Below are 6,922 nucleotides of genomic sequence, written 5' to 3' on the forward strand. Positions count from 1 at the left end.
AGGTTGGCATCGAAAAAAACGCTCTCGGGTGCTCTAGAGTGCCGAGTTTATTACTGCGCATTAAGAAATGACCACCTCCAACGTTTGGTTTATGTTTTATAAGCATTTTTAATTTTATTGCTTAAATCGCATTTTCTCGGCGAGCTGAGCACTTTTTCTGAATTGTGCCGCTCCAGTCACTCTGGTTAGGTTGGCATCGAAAAAAACGCTCTCGGGTGCTTTAGAGTGCCGAGTTATTCACTGCGCATGAAGAAATGACCACCTCCAACGTTTGGTTTATGTTTTATAAGCATTTTTAATTTTATTGCTTAAATCGCATTTTCTCGGCGAGTTGAGCACTTTTTCTGAATTGTGCCGCTCCCGTCACTCTGGTTAGGTTGGCATCGAAAAAAACGCTCTCGGGTGCTTTAGAGTGCCGAGTTTATCACTGCGCATGAAGAAATGACCACCTCCAACGTTTGGTTTATGTTTAATAAGCATTTTTAATTTTATTGCTTAAATCGCATTTTCTCGGCGAGCTGAGCACTTTTTCTGAATTGTGCCGCTCCCGTCACTCTGGTTAGGTTGGCATCGAAAAAAACGCTCTCGGGTGCTTTAGAGTGCCGAGTTTATTACTGCGCATTAAGAAATGACCACCTCCAACGTTTGGTTTATGTTTTATAAGCATTTTTAATTTTATTGCTTAAATCGCATTTTCTCGGCGAGCTGAGCACTTTTTCTGAATTGTGCCGCTCCCGTCACTCTGGTTAGGTTGGCATCGAAAAAAACGCTCTCGTGTGCTTTAGAGTGCCGAGTTATTCACTGCGCACGAAGAAATGACCACCTCCAACGTTTGGTTTATGTTTTATAAGCATTTTTAATTTTATTGCTTAAATCGCATTTTCTCGGCGAGCTGAGCGCTTTTTCTGAATTGTGCCGCTCCCGTCACTCTGGTTAGGTTGGCATCGAAAAAAACGCTCTCGGGTGCTTTAGAGTGCCGAGTTTATCACTGCGCATGAAGAAATGACCACCTCCAACGTTTGGTTTATGTTTTATAAGCATTTTTAATTTTATTGCTTAAATCGCATTTTCTCGGCGAGCTGAGCGCTTTTTCTGAATTGTGCCGCTCCCGTCACTCTGGTTAGGTTGGCATCGAAAAAAACGCTCTCGGGTGCTTTAGAGTGCCGAGTTATTCACTGCGCATGAAGAAATGACCACCTCCAACGTTTGGTTTATGTTTAATAAGCATTTTTAATTTTATTGCTTAAATCGCATTTTCTCGGCGAGCTGAGCGCTTTTTCTGAATTGTGCCGCTCCCGTCACTCTGGTTAGGTTGGCATCGAAAAAAACGCTCTCGGGTGCTTTAGAGTGCCGAGTTATTCACTGCGCATGAAGAAATGACCACCTCCACCGTTTGGTTTATGTTTAATAAGCATTTTTAATTTTATTGCTTAAATCGCATTTTCTCGGCGAGCTGAGCACTTTTTCTGAATTGTGCCGCTCCCGTCACTCTGGTTAGGTTGGCATCGAAAAAAACGCTCTCGGGTGCTTTAGAGTGCCGGGTTTATTACTGCGCATTAAGAAATGACCACCTCCAACGTTTGGTTTATGTTTTATAAGCATTTTTAATTTTATTGCTTAAATCGCATTTTCTCGGCGAGCTGAGCACTTTTTCTGAATTGTGCCGCTCCCGTCACTCTGGTTAGGTTGGCATCGAAAAAAACGCTCTCGGGTGCTTTAGAGTGCCGAGTTATTCACTGCGCACGAAGAAATGACCACCTCCAACGTTTGGTTTATGTTTTATAAGCATTTTTAATTTTATTGCTTAAATCGCATTTTCTCGGCGAGCTGAGCGCTTTTTCTGAATTGTGCCGCTCCCGTCACTCTGGTTAGGTTGGCATCGAAAAAAACGCTCTCGGGTGCTTTAGAGTGCCGAGTTTATTACTGCGCATTAAGAAATGACCACCTCCAACGTTTGGTTTATGTTTTATAAGCATTTTTAATTTTATTGCTTAAATCGCATTTTCTCGGCGAGCTGAGCACTTTTTCTGAATTGTGCCGCTCCCGTCACTCTGGTTAGGTTGGCATCGAAAAAAACGCTCTCGGGTGCTTTAGAGTGCCGAGTTTATTACTGCGCATTAAGAAATGACCACCTCCAACGTTTGGTTTATGTTTTATAAGCATTTTTAATTTTATTGCTTAAATCGCATTTTCTCGGCGAGCTGAGCACTTTTTCTGAATTGTGCCGCTCCCGTCAGTCTGGTTAGGTTGGCATCGAAAAAAACGCTATCGGGTGCTTTAGAGTGCCGAGTTATTCACTGCGCATGAAGAAATGACCACCTCCAACGTTTGGTTTATGTTTAATAAGCATTTTTAATTTTATTGCTTAAATCGCATTTTCTCGGCGAGCTGAGCACTTTTTCTGAATTGTGCCGCTCCCGTCACTCTGGTTAGGTTGGCATCGAAAAAAACGCTCTCGGGTGCTTTAGAGTGCCGAGTTTATTACTGCGCATTAAGAAATGACCACCTCCAACGTTTGGTTTATGTTTTATAAGCATTTTTAATTTTATTGCTTAAATCGCATTTTCTCGGCGAGCTGAGCGCTTTTTCTGAATTGTGCCGCTCCCGTCACTCTGGTTAGGTTGGCATCGAAAAAAACGCTCTCGGGTGCTTTAGAGTGCCGAGTTATTCACTGCGCATGAAGAAATGACCACCTCCAACGTTTGGTTTATGTTTAATAAGCATTTTTAATTTTATTGCTTAAATCGCATTTTCTCGGCGAGCTGAGCACTTTTTCTGAATTGTGCCGCTCCCGTCACTCTGGTTAGGTTGGCATCGAAAAAAACGCTATCGGGTGCTTTAGAGTGCCGAGTTATTCACTGCGCATGAAGAAATGACCACCTCCAACGTTTGGTTTATGTTTTATAAGCATTTTTAATTTTATTGCTTAAATCGCATTTTCTCGGCGAGCTGAGCGCTTTTTCTGAATTGTGCCGCTCCCGTCACTCTGGTTAGGTTGGCATCGAAAAAAACGCTCTCGGGTGCTTTAGAGTGCCGAGTTATTCACTGCGCATGAAGAAATGACCACCTCCAACGTTTGGTTTATGTTTAATAAGCATTTTTAATTTTATTGCTTAAATCGCATTTTCTCGGCGAGCTGAGCACTTTTTCTGAATTGTGCCGCTCCCGTGCACTCTGGTTAGGTTGGCATCGAAAAAAACGCTCTCGGGTGCTTTAGAGTGCCGAGTTTATTACTGCGCATTAAGAAATGACCACCTCCAACGTTTGGTTTATGTTTTATAAGCATTTTTAATTTTATTGCTTAAATCGCATTTTCTCGGCGAGCTGAGCGCTTTTTCTGAATTGTGCCGCTCCCGTCACTCTGGTTAGGTTGGCATCGAAAAAAACGCTTTCGGGTGCTTTAGAGTGCCGAGTTATTCACTGCGCATGAAGAAATGACCATCTCCAACGTTTGGTTTATGTTTAATAAGCATTTTTAATTTTATTGCTTAAATCGCATTTTCTCGGCGAGCTGAGCACTTTTTCTGAATTGTGCCGCTCCCGTCACTCTGGTTAGGTTGGCATCGAAAAAAACGCTCTCGGGTGCTTTAGAGTGCCGAGTTTATTACTGCGCATTAAGAAATGACCACCTCCAACGTTTGGTTTATGTTTTATAAGCATTTTTAATTTTATTGCTTAAATCGCATTTTCTCGGCGAGCTGAGCACTTTTTCTGAATTGTGCCGCTCCCGTCACTCTGGTTAGGTTGGCATCGAAAAAAACGCTCTCGGGTGCTTTAGAGTGCCGAGTTATTCACTGCGCATGAAGAAATGACCACCTCCAACGTTTGGTTTATGTTTTATAAGCATTTTTAATTTTATTGCTTAAATCGCATTTTCTCGGCGAGCTGAGCACTTTTTCTGAATTGTGCCGCTCCCGTCACTCTGGTTAGGTTGGCATCGAAAAAAACGCTCTCGGGTGCTTTAGAGTGCCGAGTTTATCACTGCGCATGAAGAAATGACCACCTCCAACGTTTGGTTTATGTTTTATAAGCATTTTTAATTTTATTGCTTAAATCGCATTTTCTCGGCGAGCTGAGCGCTTTTTCTGAATTGTGCCGCTCCCGTCAATCTGGTTAGGTTGGCATCGAAAAAAACGCTCTCGGGTGCTTTAGAGTGCCGAGTTTATCACTGCGCATGAAGAAATGACCACCTCCAACGTTTGGTTTATGTTTTATAAGCATTTTTAATTTTATTGCTTAAATCGCATTTTCTCGGGGAGCTGAGCGCTTTTTCTGAATTGTGCCGCTCCCGTAACTCTGGTTAGGTTGGCATCGAAAAAAACGCTCTCGGGTGCTTTAGAGTGCCGAGTTTATCACTGCGCATGAAGAAATGACCACTTCCAACGTTTGGTTTATGTTTTATAAGCATTTTTAATTTTATTGCTTAAATCGCATTTTCTCGGCGAGCTGAGCACTTTTTCTGAATTGTGCCGCTCCCGTCACTCTGGTTAGGTTGGCATCGAAAAAAACGCTCTCGGGTGCTCTAGAGTGCCGAGTTTATTACTGCGCATTAAGAAATGACCACCTCCAACGTTTGGTTTATGTTTTATAAGCATTTTTAATTTTATTGCTTAAATCGCATTTTCTCGGCGAACTGAGCACTTTTTCTGAATTGTGCCGCTCCCGTCACTCTGGTTAGGTTGGCATCGAAAAAAACGCTCTCGGGTGCTTTAGAGTGCCGAGTTATTCACTGCGCATGAAGAAATGACCACCTCCAACGTTTGGTTTATGTTTTATAAGCATTTTTAATTTTATTGCTTAAATCGCATTTTCTCGGCGAGCTGAGCACTTTTTCTGAATTGTGCCGCTCCCGTCACTCTGGTTAGGTTGGCATCGAAAAAAACGCTCTCGGGTGCTTTAGAGTGCCGAGTTTATCACTGCGCATGAAGAAATGACCACCTCCAACGTTTGGTTTATGTTTTATAAGCATTTTTAATTTTATTGCTTAAATCGCATTTTCTCGGCGAGCTGAGCGCTTTTTCTGAATTGTGCCGCTCCCGTCACCTAACGGTTGGCATCGAAAAAAACGCTCTCGGGTGCTTTTGAGTGCCGAGTTATTCACTGCGCATGAAGAAATGACCACCTCCAACGTTTGGTTTATGTTTAATAAGCATTTTTAATTTTATTGCTTAAATCGCATTTTCTCGGCAAGCTGAGCGCTTTTTCTGAATTGTGCCGCTCCCGTAACTCTGGTTAGGTTGGCATCGAAAAAAACGCTCTCGGGTGCTTTAGAGTGCCGAGTTTATCACTGCGCATGAAGAAATGACCACTTCCAACGTTTGGTTTATGTTTTATAAGCATTTTTAATTTTATTGCTTAAATCGCATTTTCTCGGCGAGCTGAGCGCTTTTTCTGAATTGTGCCGCTCCCGTAACTCTGGTTAGGTTGGCATCGAAAAAAACGCTCTCGGGTGCTTTAGAGTGCCGAGTTTATCACTGCGCATGAAGAAATGACCACTTCCAACGTTTGGTTTATGTTTTATAAGCATTTTTAATTTTATTGCTTAAATCGCATTTTCTCGGCGAGCTGAGCACTTTTTCTGAATTGTGCCGCTCCCGTCACTCTGGTTAGGTTGGCATCGAAAAAAACGCTCTCGGGTGCTTTAGAGTGCCGAGTTTATTACTGCGCATTAAGAAATGACCACCTCCAACGTTTGGTTTATGTTTTATAAGCATTTTTAATTTTATTGCTTAAATCGCATTTTCTCGGCGAGCTGAGCACTTTTTCTGAATTGTGCCGCTCCCGTCACTCTGGTTAGGTTGGCATCGAAAAAAACGCTCTCGTGTGCTTTAGAGTGCCGAGTTATTCACTGCGCACGAAGAAATGACCACCTCCAACGTTTGGTTTATGTTTTATAAGCATTTTTAATTTTATTGCTTAAATCGCATTTTCTCGGCGAGCTGAGCGCTTTTTCTGAATTGTGCCGCTCCCGTCACTCTGGTTAGGTTGGCATCGAAAAAAACGCTCTCGGGTGCTTTAGAGTGCCGAGTTTATCACTGCGCATGAAGAAATGACCACCTCCAACGTTTGGTTTATGTTTTATAAGCATTTTTAATTTTATTGCTTAAATCGCATTTTCTCGGCGAGCTGAGCGCTTTTTCTGAATTGTGCCGCTCCCGTCACTCTGGTTAGGTTGGCATCGAAAAAAACGCTCTCGGGTGCTTTAGAGTGCCGAGTTATTCACTGCGCATGAAGAAATGACCACCTCCAACGTTTGGTTTATGTTTAATAAGCATTTTTAATTTTATTGCTTAAATCGCATTTTCTCGGCGAGCTGAGCGCTTTTTCTGAATTGTGCCGCTCCCGTCACTCTGGTTAGGTTGGCATCGAAAAAAACGCTCTCGGGTGCTTTAGAGTGCCGAGTTATTCACTGCGCATGAAGAAATGACCACCTCCACCGTTTGGTTTATGTTTAATAAGCATTTTTAATTTTATTGCTTAAATCGCATTTTCTCGGCGAGCTGAGCACTTTTTCTGAATTGTGCCGCTCCCGTCACTCTGGTTAGGTTGGCATCGAAAAAAACGCTCTCGGGTGCTTTAGAGTGCCGGGTTTATTACTGCGCATTAAGAAATGACCACCTCCAACGTTTGGTTTATGTTTTATAAGCATTTTTAATTTTATTGCTTAAATCGCATTTTCTCGGCGAGCTGAGCACTTTTTCTGAATTGTGCCGCTCCCGTCACTCTGGTTAGGTTGGCATCGAAAAAAACGCTCTCGGGTGCTTTAGAGTGCCGAGTTATTCACTGCGCACGAAGAAATGACCACCTCCAACGTTTGGTTTATGTTTTATAAGCATTTTTAATTTTATTGCTTAAATCGCATTTTCTCGGCGAGCTGAGCGCTTTTTCTGAATTGTGCCGCTCCCGTCACTCTGGTTAGGTT

The sequence above is a fragment of the Syngnathus typhle genome, unplaced genomic scaffold, assembly GCF_033458585.1.
Source record: "Syngnathus typhle isolate RoL2023-S1 ecotype Sweden unplaced genomic scaffold, RoL_Styp_1.0 HiC_scaffold_32, whole genome shotgun sequence".
NCBI lineage: Eukaryota > Metazoa > Chordata > Actinopteri > Syngnathiformes > Syngnathidae > Syngnathus > Syngnathus typhle.